This window comes from Ambystoma mexicanum, chromosome 12 (genome assembly GCF_040938575.1).
Source record: "Ambystoma mexicanum isolate Mex_15411 chromosome 12, UKY_AmexF1_1, whole genome shotgun sequence".
NCBI classification, from domain to species: Eukaryota; Metazoa; Chordata; class Amphibia; order Caudata; family Ambystomatidae; genus Ambystoma; species Ambystoma mexicanum.
The window spans coordinates 1,001,491,483-1,001,508,710 of NC_090936.1; the positions used below are offsets into that span (position 1 = coordinate 1,001,491,483).

At 41.7% G+C, this 17,228-nt stretch overlaps 1 protein-coding gene and 1 long non-coding RNA gene across 3 annotated transcripts in view; one reads left to right on the top strand and one right to left on the bottom strand.

The window, feature by feature from the left end:
• The window catches only part of LOC138514191 (uncharacterized), a 53,241-nt gene extending 46,110 nt beyond the window's left edge, over nt 1-7,131 (top strand). For both annotated transcript variants that reach the window (XR_011281894.1, XR_011281893.1), the window contains exons 4-5: nt 5,287-5,479; nt 5,963-7,131. This is a non-coding gene — a long non-coding RNA (uncharacterized lncRNA). The remainder of the gene's footprint in view (nt 1-5,286; nt 5,480-5,962) is intronic.
• Nucleotides 1-17,228, bottom strand: part of GCC1 (GRIP and coiled-coil domain containing 1) — a 338,240-nt gene that overhangs the window by 179,863 nt on the left and 141,149 nt on the right. The gene's annotated exons all lie outside the window — the stretch shown is intronic.

Below are 17,228 nucleotides of genomic sequence, written 5' to 3' on the forward strand. Positions count from 1 at the left end.
CAGTAGCTCCACATATATTGCGGTCAGACTGCTTGATAGACCGGGAAGCTTTGCCTGTGTGCAATATATGGAATGAACTTGCAGAGGTGCTGACTTGCGTTTTAAAGATTGAACGTTTTGTTAGGCTGCACCCCACAAGAGCCTGTCTGTTTTCCATTTTATGTGCAGAAATGGGAGCTGAACATGCTATGTTTCACACAGAGTTTAGGTGGCTCTCCAGAGGAAAGGTTTTAAATCGCATTTATGAACTCAAGGAAAATAGTTTTGTATGGGGTGTGCGCTGACACTACACTAATATGAGCCAATATCAAATTAATCCCAGATAACTGAGTGTTCTTGTACCAAATAAAAATGCAATACCAGCAATGAATATAAAGTTCCCGTGTTGGATTAATTATTCAATTCAGCACGAAAAAGTCATATTTTCTGCCCACTTGGAAGCCAGTCCCTGCAAAAGATAGAAGCGTCTCATTTGTAAGTCATAGGTCCTAGATCCTGAAACCCTTTTGTTTAGTAGGTGGATGTATACCAAGGAAATGTAGTAATTGCCTCCAACTTACTTGATAACTGCTAAGTCCCTGGCTTGAAGGTTGAATTTGTGCTATCTGCAGATTGGGATTTTCCTGCAGCTGTGCGGGGGTGCGGCAGACACGTTCCTTGAGTATTATTTGTCTTTTCTATATATTATTCCATAGCGCACATTACATGGTATTCCCATTCTACACTCACGCATTTATGAACTCTCACGGGTTTAGACCAGACTAAGAAGAGCCTCTGTTTGATTCACGCTAACTTGTACTGTTAACTTACCGTGGCAACCACTTTTAAAAGCAACATCTTTTTTAAACCTCTCCTGCAAGGCACAGAAACAACATCATTTGCTATGAACGCAACAAAATGCGCGTTCAAGAAGAAGCTGGAGCTTTGGAGGAGGAGGGTTGATGTTGACATTAGCAATGCTTTTCTGTTATTAGCAGATGCTCTTCAGGAGGCAGAGAATGATCTTTCATGTGTTGCTGAATAGGAAGCCATCTCAGAACCAGTCTCAAGTACTTTCCAGAGGACAATTGTAATGTCAGTGGCTGGGTGGGGTCAGCCTATCCTGGCAGACGTAGGGGTCCACCTCCCAATATATCTCCAGGAGAACCTAATGGAGCTTCAAAGTGACTGCTTACTTCAGAGCCAATTCAAAAAATTGTCTTGGATGGATTTTGGCAGACTGTCCCCAGAGTTTCCAACTTTATCCAAATGTGCAGTCAATGTACTGTTGCCTTTCAGCACCTCATACCTTTGCGAGATTGGATTCTCAGCACTTGCCGACCTAAAGACTAAATATTGGTCAAAGCTGGAGGTGAAGGGAAACTTGGCTGTTGCAAAAATTAAACCCAATAGTTAGAGGCTGGCTGCTGAAATACAGACCCACCCTTCACACTAGTTCTCCAATATGCCACTGTCCAACTTGCAAGTGACTGCATTGTAAGTAATCTCAAAGTTGTTGTACTTAAGAAACAAATTATATTAGTTGCATATCAAACATTACTGTAGGACAGCAATATTGGCTGTTTTATTATGTGGGAAATAAATATCCAACATTCTATTGTAGCAAAACATTCTGAATGCTGTGTGTACAAATATTTGTCTGCTAATCTAATTGGAGTTTGATTTTGAAAGAATTTAGTGTTTGGCACCCACACCTCCGTTTGGGGCTCCATTCTACACCAGCGCATTATACCGTTCGTGACTGACATTTCCAAAGTTTTCGATCGCGATCCCGTGCCCAGCCAGTATAGATTTTTCTTAGGGGGCGGGCTCGGGGTCAATAAAGTTTGAAGACCACTGCTGTAGAGTGACTATCTTGCTATCAAGACAATGTTTTAAAAATAAAAAAAGGTGAAAAACCTAAAAAACCTAATTGCTATCTTGCTGACACCAAAATCTATTTTGATTGCGAGTTTGGAAGAGCACTTAGACCCTCCCTGGTGCATAAGGGGACATTGCACGTGCAGGCTAGAACAGCGGAAGCTTTATGTACTGAACAAACTTTGCAAAATCCCTGGTTGCTTTTTAACTTTTTAAAGTGGTCTATTATCCACGTGCTTGCGGTGCCCTTGTGTGCGACGTTGCTAAGTGTACGGTAAGGTACAACTCGTACACATGACCGCTCCATCAGTGAGTACGAGTAAATCATTCCAGTGCTTTACTGTGAAGGAAAGAATCACACGAGCCCAGCGATACTTAAGGTTTGACTCCATAAGAACATTGCAGTGTCTCGTAGCCCCTGTGAGAATGTGTCTATTATATGTAAAGGGCACGGTATCGCTATGCTTGTAATTTTCATTACGTTTCCCAGACAGCTGCATATAGGTCCACAGACCTCCGCTGGCATAGATTTCCCTTGTGTAAAGGCTGATGTGTGGCACGTGGGAAGCGTGTGTGACTTTCGCAGCATCTTCAATATTGCTTAATTCTGAAGCTGGATGCCAAGGGGCACAGTCTTGTTTGGCTGGCAAAGTTTTGAAGTGTGTGGTAGACTGTTTGAGCCGCTGTATGCTGCACATACCACCAGGTGTAGTCTCTGGCCGGGATGGTTGAAATGCCCTGATGAATGCACTCTGATTCCTGCCTTCCTGCTTCTGGTGGCACAGGACACTCTGGGCTTTACTTTACAAAAGCTCCAAATTAGATTTGCCTTTGTGTTTCTGCACACAGAGAACGGTTGCAGATATAGGCCACTCAAGCTCTCATTAATAAGGGAGGAAAAAAGGCTTCTCTAACCAACAGTGGACATATGTCCCACATCTTTTTATTTCTCTTAACATTGCTCGCAGCCTGATCATTGCTTTCATTTAAGTCATTGAAAACCTGACGAAAATTAAAAACACAGAACGCCACTCTCTAAGTGGCATCCATTAATTATCCAGCAACTGAAAAAGATTTGCATTAAAGGAGTGCAGCGGACCAACCCTGCCACCCCCACTTGCCTGCCTTTCCACCTCGTTCAAGCTGGGGAAGATTGTCTACAGTGTATGCATCAATTTGAGATTAGTGTAATGTGAAATGTTTACAGGACAGGTACTCTGTTCTCAAGGTCAATGCACCGCTAAAGGGGATTTGTGAAGCTGCCCCTCATAAAAGCAAACTGTCTGGCATTCAAAGTCTTTTGTATTGTAATGCTTTTGAATATCATTTTTTCACTGCTGGAAGTTACGGATGTATGCTATACCCGTGAGGCAGAGCTGTTGTATTGCTTTTACGATTTTAAATGACATAGAGAGAGCTTGTTTACCACAGTTGACAGGAGGGCGAAATTGTGCCAGCCTTTGGGTGCGGGTACTGTGTTCCAATTCCCTCAATAAATCATACTTTCCTCTATCTACATTTAGTTTATGGGACTCGTACAGATTACTACATGTTCTAGTTATACTTATAGGTTGATGAGGGTCCCCTGTGGGTTTTTATTGCCCCTTTAATGCAGTTTGTTTTTTCCAACCATTGCACCTCAGCAGCTAATTGAAGATAGTGTGCCTGTAAACTTTAGAACGTATTTATTGAATGCTTGCTAGGACTAGTTTTGATCACTCATTAATTTGAAAATATCTTTTTTGATCATTGTTTATGATGTGGGGTGAATGCCTTTTATGATTATGGTCATTTTCTTCTCTCTAATGATGGGACCAGTTCATTCCCGTTAGATGTTGTGGAGCTTGAAGCCATTTTCTTACTTTTCTGGATTTTTCAGCAGCCTTGTTTAACAGAGGACTGGTGCGGATGCAGGAGTTTTCTGACCTGGCCGTGAAAAGAATGCTATTAATTGCTTTGCTATTTGAAAATGGGAGGTCTCTTTATTCCCTTAAGGCAGTGGTCTTCAAACCCTTTTATGCTGAGCCTCCCTCCCGCCCACCCTTGAGTAAAAATATAGTTTCCCAGGCCCCCCACAAGCGCTTATGCTTTCTATTAAATGCTTATATACGTTCCTTTGAAAACAAGTCACCATAATCCAAAAGAGCTTTCCCCCCCCACACACCCATCCTTCGGGTCCCCCAGTTTGAAGACTGCCTAAAAGCACCCTATCTGTTCATCATTCAAAGGCCCCCTTTTCGTGGGTGGGGATATTCATTCCCTTCCCCTTTCTAGTTGCACACAATGACTGTTCTACTGATCAGTCTGATCGCTTTCAAACGGTCGCCAAGTAGGGGATAAATGCTCCTGCTGCGCCAGTGCCCCATAATGTTCCACATGAATAGGTCCATGCCTTCCTCAGATAAGTACACCCGACCCTCTAAGTAATAAACTATCTATGCACCACGCACTTACCCATTGACTATGACCTTGCATATATGAGTCGTTGCCGCCATTCAACTTGTGGCTAGCACCTTGTATATGTATATATATATTCTGACCATGCTGCCGCCATTCAAGATGTGGCTGGCACCATATACCTGCTAAACCAATTTAAGTATCCAATGTGAAGCACTTACTGGAACTTTATGAAGCAACATGTTTGTATGTCTTCAAACGCACTTATGTAACTAAGTAGGCCTTCTTAACAGCGCCACGATGCCCGAGGGCAGTTGGCGCTTTTACAAAAGCAAATAAATAAATAAATGTGTATCGGGCCGCTGCGTATGTGTGAGAAACCATGGCTCTGCAAAACGTACCCATGGCTTGGTTAACTTTTTGGCAGGATTTTTCCACTGCTCATGAACACTGCACTATTTTGGCTGTAGTGCATAATTTAGGGCACAGTGGAGATGCTTATGGGCAGGCTTCTGGCCCCTCTGGAGGATAGTGCCTGGCTCATATTAGCAAAGGCCTGCCTGCTAAGGTGGAATATTTACTTGTTGTTCCCCCAGTAAAGATCACTTTGGTCATGAGTTCTGTCCCTGCATACCCTCCTATTTCCAGTCCCTATAATTTCCTGTGCATGTTGCTGTGCGCAAGCTGGGACTCTCTCTCTAAGGTTGATATTTACCTGAAACGGGTGCTTGTCTTTTAATAGACACACAAAATGACTCTGGCATTTTAGGTACAAGAGCTCTGCAGGTAAGAACGTATTGCCTCTCCAGACCACCCACCTCGAGCAGATGCAACTAGTTGCACCCACAATGGGTTAAAGCCTTGGAGGAAGTTACCAAGCACCAAGAGACCCATCACTCACAAATGGGGACAAATCGGGCACGAAAATTCATAGCAAGCCCACTATAAATTAGTGGGTACAGACAAGTTTCCCAAATACTTGGAGCATACTAAACGAACTTGTATTTTATTTGTTTCTCCTTCTTTTAGGCAATAAAATCATGGCATATGCTTTTCTTTGATTCCGTCAATTCTCTGTGCATTTGAAAGGATGGGGAATTTGAGCCTTTGGCAATTCCTGGTGGAGTTAATTGTAAATGGCCGATGGAGGGTCTTGATGAAAGTAGAAGAGAAATATGTGAAGAAAAGGATTTCAAAGCGGTAGTGCTTTTTCAGTCAGCAGGTAAGCAATGTTTGTTTTTATTTGATGTTTGGGGGAGGAGGGTACATCTGACGTCCCTACGCGGAGGCATTCCCTTTTTTCACACATACAGATGAGTGCTCCACAATGCCCACCACTCTTTTACAGGATCTCTTAACTCTACTAACTCTCTAAAGTATAGATGGGTGAACATGATTTCTCTGTTATTGGGCATTTGTAGAGCGACTTTTACCGTTGGTATGATCTCAAAGTGCTGTGGGTTAAACGCCCTTGGGGACCGTAGTAAAGGTCCGAGTAGGTGTGCGGCTAGACTGAGTGGTGGGTTTCTGCATGGGGGGGGAGGGAAATCGCCAAGGAGTGCAAGAATAAGCAAAAAATTAAACCAGGGGACGGAAGGGTCGCGTTTAAGGGTGGTCACTTACCTCAGTGTACAGCTCAAGCTAAACGTCTTTTGTATTGATAGTAACATTTTGAAGTTTTAACTTGCCTTTTTCATACCCGCAGCCAAGAAACCGTGTATTAAGACACAGAAAACATTTGATGAAATAATTAAAACCGTTTGTGATGCAGAGGGACTAATGCATGCTTTGAAAAGAAAGGCAGAGGAGAAAAAGCAGCTGGTGGAATCTGGGAAGCTTAAGAGAGTTGCATGAACTACAAGAAGAAGATGCAATGAAAAAAACAAAAGAAAAACAAAGAATTATTTTGTAAAAGCTGATGGGTGGAAACTGACTTCTCAAACTTGGTAATGGCTGTTCAGTTATGGTCACAAAAGCTGGAAAACATACGTTTTTCTGGCAGGCATGGCTAGTGTTCTTCATTCCTCCTACGTGCCTGCCTTAGAACCTGCCTCTGTTACTTCACTTGGACAATTGAAAGACACTGCAGTAAATTGTAAGATATCTCTGTGCAATGTTGCAGTTCCCAAAGATGTAGCTGCGAAATAACTCGAGTAACAAGTCAATTGTCTGCTACAAATGTTTTTTCCGACAGATCTAATTTGACAAGCTCAACTCAATCACAAGTCTTCTCAACAGTGTGTCCTTGTTACAGTATGACGTCACGCCTGTTTAGACAGTGCAGTGACACCTACACAATCATTCAGATTACGGTCTTTGGAAAACAATGCAATTGGAACATCCCCACAACTGAGTTTGGTTGCTATGTCAGCCCCTGCTACTAATTGACAACGTAATTGTAGGTCACATGCTGCTGTGTGAAACTGAAGTTGCAAGTGCTCTTGTGTGTAGAAATATAGAGTTGATCTGGTAGGTTCAGGCCACCAGATAAGGTGCGTTCTAGGCCTTTTTACGCATGAAAATCTTGTAAATATGACAGCTTTATTATTTTCCTGTGTATATTTACACACAAGTTTTAGAGCAGAGGGTAGTGCAAAGGTCTGGTTACTTGAAAGAAACCAGAATTTTTTTTTTATTATTTTTTTTATATAAATGTTATGTACACAGATGTAATTGCAAGCCATAGGTAAACGCCTCTGAAACCGAATGTTTCACTGAAGCCTTTCAAAACATTAAACTCGATACTGTGATAGAAGAAATGATTTCTTTCCATTCAGCTTCTGCTGCGTTGATGCTCATGGAGCAAGCAGAAGCACTGTGCATATTTATTTTCCTAGCATTTTAGGATTGTATAATAAATAAGATGGAAAACTATGTTGCTGTTGAGAATTCATCTTTTGCAGCAAATTGTGTTTTTTTTCTCTCCAGTACTAGCAAACCAGTATTGCACAATTATATTTTTCAGAGTTCCTGTGCTGTGCGCATAATCATGCGGAGACAGATGATGTTTACACTCGTTTAGTGTAAACTCAAATTATGAAAACAGTATGTAAAATGAGTGCATAGCCTAGTTTACATCTGTTCAACCTTGCAGTCAATGGGAATACATTACTATAAATGGTCAGTGGCAGCAGAGTTTTTGCTCAAGAGTGAGTGGTTGTCATTACACCAATCACAGGTCTTTTAGCCTCTCAAATCTCCAAGGCTACAATTAAATAAACCAAACCCGACTCTCCAGGAAGTGCAAGCGCTGTTCAAAAACAAACAAATGAAAGTTACATTTGTAATTGAAATAGAAACTCGGCAAAACCACCTGTCCCTGTGATAAACCAGATGGGTATTTACCTTTATGTAGCGCTTCATAGATGGTTCATCCACCATCTAGGCACAGTGATCATTATACCTCAGTCAATACACCGTTCACTGACCACTGAAGGATACTAGCCAATAAGATAGCTCAGCCGGTTGAGAGACTGTTGCTGCAATCTGTGCGTGATCTGTAGGCTGCAGGTTTGAATCCTGGCAAGGCCAACTCAGCCTTTCAAGGTCGATAAAGGAGTACTGACTTGTGTTTGGTGATAAATGTGTTCTATGTACAGCGCTTTGCCAAAAACGCTATATAAATAAGCATTTGACCGTGGTATAGAATTTAGCATGGAGTTCCTCCCTCTCTGCACTGTTGTAGCATAACCTTGGCATACCATTAGGTAGTAATAGCTCCAGGAAATTAGGACTTTCATTAAACATCAAAAGACAATTCTGCTATCGAACCTCATAACACAATACAATTCATGTTTGCTTTACTATGTAATTGGCTAGGCTTTTAGGTTTTCAACATTTAAAATATATACAGGAGAGATAATGAAAGGTGTATTCTGTCACAATGCAGACAGCTGCCGCATAGTAATGATTTCCATACAGTTTTTGCACTCGGCTGGATGTCATGCATTTTACTCTCTTGCAAAGGAGAGAGGTCATTTTTACTCTCTTGAAATATCATTTATTCTCAAAGTTTAAACATGGGGAGTAAAATACTCCCACCTCAAAATCTTATCTGGGGCACTGGGTAGGTTGGTGCCAACTTGTAAATGGTACATGTTTTTGTGCTATTGGGTATTGTCTATGATTTCCTGTGGTCAGTGGGTGTTTTTTGGGTGTGGTGAATGGTCTAACTAATAGTGAGCTGCTCTTAGTGATATTGGGTGAAGTGACTGTCAGCAGTCTGTCATGCAGGTAGACCTTTAACGGATTCTGTTTAGTTCACTGAAAGTGTGTTTAGTGCAGTGATGTGTAATTGTGGGAATTTATTGGGTGTGATGCCATGTTAGCTAGAGGTGAGAACTGATACAGATTGGTGTGTGACATCGTGGGGTGGATTTGCAGTTTCGTATACTAAATCGCCGAACTTAGAATGATATTTGAGTGCTCTAGTATACAATGCAATGATGGGGTGGCGGGCATCAAGGGATGCGGAGCATTCCGAACCTTTTTCCTAAATATTTTGGAAGCATCATGAAATAACACCTGAAGTCTGCAATAATCCATTCCAAACCCATCCTGAAGTGTCATGGAACCATCCTTTAGTAATCCCCCACCCATTCCTGAAGTTGTCATGGGGGTCCCCCTGGAGTAACACCCCCACTCATCATGTCATGGGGGGGGTCATCCTGGAGTAATCCCTGCCCATCCTGAAGTTGTCATGGGGTCACCCTGATTTCCGCCCCCCCCCCCCCCCCAACACCCCCATCCTGAAGTTGTCATGAGGTCATCCTGGGGTAACAAGAAGAAGAAAAGTGTCCACGGGCGGTGGAACACTTGCGTCCCCTGCACACTCAGGTTATTGCCAATGACAATCAGTAATTTAAAAAGTCTATATCATGTTCTCTGGGATCTGTTTCAGTGTTCTATTTTTCACATAAATTGCTTACATTGCAATGGGAAGATAAGAGTACAACTAAATAAATACATACATAGCTGGCTGGTTCATCTTTATAAAGTAGTATATTCAAAAAGTAATCGTAACTTAGATGCTTAGTTAATGTGCTCGGTTAATAATCATCAAGTCGCTTAGTTAATTTCAGAAAACCAAAAATGTTTTAATGCATGCCAGTCTATATTCAGCAATATTATCTATTGTTGGTCATCATATAGTGTCATGTCTTTTAATCAACAAGTGTATACATTTAGAATACAGTAGAGGCATAACTACTGTCTGGCTAGCTCAACGCGTTTCGGGAAATAACCTTTCTTCAGGAGCTGGGTATTCTATATGATCATAAGACACGGTTCCTTTTTCATAATTTCATAGTTTCTTAATTGAAGTACTTCCGGGCAAACAGTTTCCCTTAAAGCAGAAAAGATAGGGATATTTTTTTAGAACAATGTGTATCAAATTTCATAGCACTAATAGCATATTTAAACAAAAAATTATAATGACTCTACCTATCATTGGTGCCCCTTTTGTGTATTTCTGAAAGAAGTACTTCGAGTTTTCAAAAATGTGCAACCACCGGGATCCGGTAAATAGATTTCCAACCAAATTTGGGGAGTGCTAAAAAACAATGAGATATGTATACTAAATTTGTAAGATGTCATAAAAAACACGCTAAATGGATCTTTAGAGACAGGAAATGCTCAATTGCTTTTCTCAGTAATTTAGGCTCACAAATACAGGAGCTGTAAATATCATAATGTGGCAGTGGTAATCTACTCTCCACTTACCAATTTGGATGGTATGAGAGTCCAATCTGAAGTAAATAAATCCCGTGATGGGGAGAAGTCCGTTCTTAACAGGTAAGTGCAGAGCCAACAAGGCTTGGGGTCATCCCCTGTAAAGTCCGTTTTTAACAGGTAAGTGCAGAGCCTACAAGGCTCGGATCATCCCCTGTGAAGACAGAGGGTGGTTGTGTCAGAACTATCTGATGCTCAAGTCCCGCAGGACAAAAGAAGTATCATGAATGAAGACGGTCCAGTAGGTCTTCTTACCTCTCGGTTACTCGCAGGTTATGCTGGCTGGCATCCGCAGATGATGCGGGACGTAGGAGACTCGTATTAAGTGTGTGTAAATGGCGCCGACGTGTGTCAGCGCGATGACGTCAGATGTAAACATCTGACGTCATCACGCGGTGCGCATCCCACACCGCGTCACTAATCCCACACAGTGCTTTCAGGTAAGAGTACAGGCGTACCCTATCTGCAATGTTTGTGAATTAGGTTCTCTAAATGGGGTACACACTTTCATAGTGCTGAGTGGCATGACACCATGGAGAATAGGGAGTGTCAATTATGTAGACTGAGCTGGACGTGGTAAGAAGGTCGTAGTGATGAAAATTCCAAATGGTGCAAAATGAAAGTTTTACCAAAGGTGCACCTCTGCTCACAATCTTTCCATATTTCTTTTAGATAGTGTAGTGTTTTAGTGGTAATCTGGATCACTATGGCATAGTTTTTACGTCAGTAAGACAAACTGAAATAGCTAAAATCTGAACATAACGTGACTAGTTACATTTGTTTTCATACATATACACGGGGCCACTTCTCCCGAACTTAAGTCCGTACATCAAATTTCGCAATAAGATCACATAAGTGAGTATGTAGAACAGTACGGTAATTGGATAATCTTCACAAAATCAGATTTCTCTGAGGAGTGTGTACACACTGGTAAACATTAATACAGGTGGAGTAGTTAGACACAGATTGACCCATCATAAAAGGTTCTCACATTTTAGGCAAAAACTGACAGTCTGTTTAAGATCACATTCATGGGTACTGGCTAACAATCAACATATATTCTGATAATATGGTAGTTCAGATATTACATACCCAACTCTCTCACTGAAAGCTGGGGAGGAAAAAATTGGAGCACAATATGATTCTAGTTTGTACCTGTGAAGTGGACTGATTACAGGAAGTCAATAATAGCAGGTGTTCCCAACCTTGGAGGAAACATTCCATACATTTATAGATAGTATAACTCATTAGTGTCAGTTATGCCAGTGATGATGTATGTAAATCTTGGACATTATTCATAGGAATACTCCTAGGTGAAAATCCTCGTTCATTCCATATGGGTACATACTGTCCAACTTGTCTATCCAGTATAATTCGCGTTGGTCCATCTTTTTTGCGTGGTTGCCACCTCTTGGGGCTCGTTGTACCACTTCTAAGATTTGGTATCTTAGTTGTGCCACTGTGTGTTTTTTCTCATCAAAGTGTCTCGCTACTGGAGATCGTTCGTTTTTTGTGCGGATGTTACTCTTATGTTCATTGCAACGTTCCTTCATCTTCCGCTTGGTTTGTCCAACGTAGTAGATGCCACATGGGCAACTCAAGGCATAGTTTACGGATTTGGTGTTGCAGGTAGCATAGTGTCGAAGTTTGATCTTTGCACCTGTTCGGGGATGTCTCACGTAGTCATGGGTCAATCTGTGTCTAACTACTCCACCTGTATTAATGTTTACCAGTATGTACACACACACCTCAGAAAAATCTGATTTTGTGAAGATTATCCAATTACCATACTATTCTACATACTCCCTTATGTGATCTTATTGCGAAATTTGATGTACGGACTTAAGTTCGGGAGAAGTGGCCCCGTGTATATGTATGAAAACAAATGTAACTAGTCACGTTATGTTCAGATTTTAGCTATTTCAGTTTGTCTTACTGACGTAAAAACTATGCCATAGTGATCCAGATTACCACTAAAACACTACACTATCTAAAAGAAATATGGAAAGATTGTGAGCAGAGGTGCCCTTTGGTAAAACTTTCATTTTGCACCATTTGGAATTTTCATCACTACGACCTTCTTACCACGTCCAGCTCAGTCTACATAATTGACACTCCATATTCTCCATGGTGTCATGCCACTCAGCACTATGAAAGTGTGTACCCCATTTAGAGAACCTAATTCACAAACATTGCAGATAGGGTACGCCTGTACTCTTACCTGCAAGCACTGTGTGGGATTAGTGACACGGTGCGGGATGCGCACCGCGTGATGACGTCAGATGTTTACATCTGACGTCATTGCGCTGACACACGGCGCCATTTCCACACACTTAATACGAGTCTCCTACGTCCTGCATCATCTGCGGATGCCGGCCAGCATAACCTGCGAGTAACAGAGAGGTAAGTAGACCTACTGGACCGTCTTCATTCATGATACTTCTTTTGTCCTGCGGGACTTGAGCATCAGATAGTTCTGACACGACCATCCTCTGTCTTCACAGGGGATGATCCGAGCCTTGTAGGCTCTGCACTTACCTGTTAAAAACAGACTTTACAGGGGATCACCCCAAGCCTTGTTGGCTCTGCACTTAACTGTTAAGAACGGACTTCTCCCCATCACGGGATTTATTTTCTTCAGATTGGACTCTCATACCATCCAAATTGGTAAGTGGAGAGTAGATTACCACTGCCACATTATGATATTTACAGCTCCTGTATTTGTGAGCCTAAATTACTGAGAAAAGCAATTGAGCATTTCCTGTCTCTAAAGATCCATTTAGAGTGTTTTTTATGACATTTTACAACTTTAGTATACATATCTCATTGTTTTTTTAGCACTCCCCAAATTTGGTTGGAAATCTATTTACCGGATCCCGGTGGTTCCACATTTTTGAAAACTCAAAGTACTTCTTCCAGAAATACACAAAAGGGGCACCAATGAGAGGTAGAGTCATTATTATTTTTTGTTTAAATATGCTATTAGTGCTATGAAATTTGATACAAATTGTTAAATATCCCTATCTTTTCTGCTTTAAGGGAAATAGTTTGCCCGGAAGTACTTCAATTAAGAAACTATGAAATTATGAAAAAGGAACTGTGTCTTATGATAATATAGAATACCCAGCTCCTGAAGAAGGGATATTTCCCGAAACGCGTTGAGCTAGCCAGACAATAGTTAGGCCTCTACTGTATTCTAAATGTATACACTTGTTGATTAAAAGACATGACACTATATGATGACCAACAATAGATAATATTGCTGAATATAGACTGGCATGCATTAAAACATTTTTGGTTTTCTGAAATTAACAACTAAGCGACTTGATGATTATTAACCGAGCACATTAACTAAGCATCTAAGTTACGATGGCTTTTTGAATATACCACTATATAAAGATGAACCAGCCAGCTATGTATGTATGTATTTATTTAGTTGTACTCTTATCTTCCCATTGCGTTGTAAGCAATTTATGTGAAAAATAGAACACTGAAACAGATCTCAGAGAACATGATCTAGACTTTTTAAATTACTGATTGTCATTGGCAATAACCTGAGTGTGCAGGGGACGCGAGTGTTCCACCGCCCGTGGACACTTTTCTTCTTCTTATGTACCACTACCTAGTGTCAAGGCAGTGTTTTTCTCCTCTGCACCTCACCAAATCCTGACTAACATCATAAGAATCTCTTTGTTACACTTGGGTGTGCATACTGTGTTCATTTTCCTTTGTCATCCTGGGGTAATACAAGATCACTGGAAGTAATCAGAACTCATCCTGGAGTAGTTTCTGTGATCTCATTTTAAAATTTTGGCCTATGCACATACTTCAGGATGGGTCCGGATTATCTACCTGAACTAGCCATGGATGACACTAGGATTGGGTCACTGGGTGACTCCAGAATGATTCCAGAAAGATCTTCCTTTTTGACTTGGGCAGGAGTAAAAATTGCTGTTAAAAATAATTTCCTTTCCTCGTCTTCAACTAATGCAAACGTAATCCTCAGCTGTTTAACACATGCATGGTCCCACCAGAAAACATACTGAAGGAATATTCTGAGTGTTTAACTGATGCTACAGACCCGCAAACGAGACAACACCACTCACATCTCTGAATAGAGGCCTGAGATTCACACCTGGAAGCTCTGCTTCAATCCAACACCCACATCTCTTACAGAAATTGGCCACCAGAGTTAGGGTTTGCACCCGCTCCCAATACCAATGCACATGACTTGGGAATCCATTGTGATGACTCCCTCGCTTCTGGCACTCAAATTAACCTCTAAACCAAGTGTGAGAAACCAGTGTGTGTGTGTGTCTGCCTCTTTTTTTCTCTTTCTCTTTCTCTCCTCTCTCTCGCTCTCTCCTCTCTCTCGCTCTCTCCTTTCTTTCTCCCTCTCCCCGTTTCTCCCTCTCTCCTTTCTCTCTCTCCGTTCTTCCCCCCCCCTGCTTGTTTATCTACCCCATGGCTTAACACAAGCACTGGGGAGAGAAAGAGGATGACTGAGAGTAACCAGACTCTCACACATCATGCTGGGCAGTTCCCATTAATTGGATCAGGCACTTTACACTAAGTGGATGCACCTGGTACCAGTTAGCTCTCCTCACATGAATAAAAGGAAACACCGAGCAGGACAGTGGGTCGAAAATCCCAAGGTTTTCCTACTGGAGGTTGTTGCCTCCGACCGACCGCGAAAGACAGACGTGGAGAAGGCCAGATCCCACAAGTGAAGATTGCATTGTATTTCAAGGATGCCAGTGGCCATCCCAGGTGAACGGCAGAGCTGGGGAGCCGAGGCCAAGCCTGTGGCACTAACCTTGACCCATGAATTGGAATAGCAAAACAAGAAAGAAGCTCTCACAGCTGAGACCAGTGTGTGTTAAGTAGCAACATTATATCACAAGTGAACGCTGCTCATGTGTAGATGAAACTTGAAGAAACGCTGTCATGTGAACAAACTATGAAGTAAAATGCAGCTTTGAGGTCAGCGATACTAAAAGTCTTCGACATCTGAAAGGGGTCTGAACCCGGTTGAGGGAGACCTGAAGCACAATAAGCTTGGGGAAGGAAACCCCGGCAAGTTTGTGTTGAACTGTGACGTGAGGGGTCTGAGCCCGGCAAAGGGGGACATTTGTGAATTTTATGTTGGAATACAATTTTGAAAGTCAAAAAAGAGACTTAAACGTAGACGGCCATGCAGGCCTCAATCCACGGTTTGGAACTGCTTAGAGTGTTAGAAATTGAGCCAGTGTGTGTCATCCTGCCCACAAGAACAGCCTTACTCCGGGAGGTTTAACGTGAGGTGGAAAGCTGGTTCAACTACCTGTTTTATTCTTTTAAACACTGATTTTCTTGTTTCCTTTGCATACATTTCTCCTTTTTATACAACAGATGGGGCAGACATTAGGTTTTGTTAGCGTGCCCATTTTGATTTGACGGACTCCACTAGGCTTGTTTTGTTTACCATTTGATGGTCAAGATAACTCCCATTTTAGTTATAGGGCAAAAATAGGGGTTTCTCCGACCCCCAACATTTTCAATAAACGTTTTACAAATTGTAGCAGTGTCAGACTTGTGATACCATACCTTCCCTACAGCCCACCTTGCAACTGCACATTCTAAAAATGCACTTCTATATCAGAGCTAATTCAGGCAGTACTAAATTGGAATACTATAATCGCTTTTACCCAGGCCTACCCGGCCAGTTCAGCTAACGCACTTTGTTCAAAAGTAGCTAGATATCGTTGGCCTAAAAAATCATATGTACATTACAATGGCCTTAAAGCCAACCAAATGGCTCCCCATAAAGAGTCTAACAGAAAACACTCTGCTTGACTTAATTTCCTGGAACATTGGACCAACATACCAGACTAAACTCATCCCTCACTACCACCCATCCCAATGTATTGGATTAGGCGTAAGAAACTTCATAGGGCAGTGAAAATTTGAAGGCCCCATTTTCCAGGGCAATCTGCCCCTGAAACTGAGAGAAGTTTAAACACAACAACATGCTCAAACATTAATATTACCGTTGAACAACTTTCACGGCAGACAGAGCATCTAACAATTAAAGAAAGAACATCTGACCCGAGAAACTTAATTTTCTCAATAAGACAGCCACGGTTTTATTTGTTTAACTAGCTGGGTTGCCTGGCGTTGCCCGTGTCCTGATCGAGTGGTGTCTCATGTCCCCTGCAGGATGTTGCTCTTGTCAGCAAGTCCTGCTTCAGTTTGCTTTGGTGTCTCATGTGCCCTGGAGGATGTTGCTCCTGTCCTCATGTTAGCAAGTCTTGCTTCAGTTTGCTCTGGCATCTCATTTGCCCTGGAGAAAGTTGCTCTTGTCAGAAAGTCATACTGCTTTTTGTTGTTGTGTATCAGAAGCTCTTGATATTGATTTTCACTTTGCATCAGATGGAGCTTTTTCAAGTGGTGATGGCTTTTTGTGCGGCATGTTTCAGTTGCTCAATGGCTGCAACACATTTGAGAAAATTCTCGTGAATGAACTTAAACTGTAACCTTGTAGTTTCCCATATTTGGAGTGGAGTGAGATTTTTTAAATTGTTTTTTTTATAGTTCCCTTTAAAAATGCTTTAAACACTTTTGAACTGTATACCCTGGATAAGCGGCCAACAATCAAATAAAAAGAAATGGCCATGACTATCAGAGGGCTGATGCTACTAACAAAGGGAGGGAGCCACACTAACGCGGTTAGTCTCCTGGCAGTCTAGGCCTCATGGTAATATCTCTAAGCAGCAGGAGCGCGGTGTCAAGGAATTACTTACTGTCCTCAATTGACAAGTCCTAACCGGCCAGGTCCGCCCGCTAGCAAAGAACCTGGGTCTAATAAGCGCCATAAAACTCAGCGGCGTTGTGCCGGCATTGCTGGAAAATACATAGCATCCCTTATGTTGTCACTCAAAAGTAGGGGTCTCATGAGTTTGTTTCCATGTCTTTTCAGAGTGTATTCTTTTATCTCCTGACGAAGACGTTACTCAATTAATGTTAATACGTCGAAACCGGTTGACAAATTTGAGATGAGGTCGCCTCGGACATTTATGTGACCCATCCCAACCTTTGACCACTTGCACAATTTACTGTGGCCATGTATATTGATTGTACGCCTTTTTCTATAATGAATACAATGATTAATTGTTATGACTTTTTATGGGTTTTACCTTATACATATTGTTGTTTGGTATGAGTGGTATGGATGAGATGAATTGTATTTAACTTGTATGTTC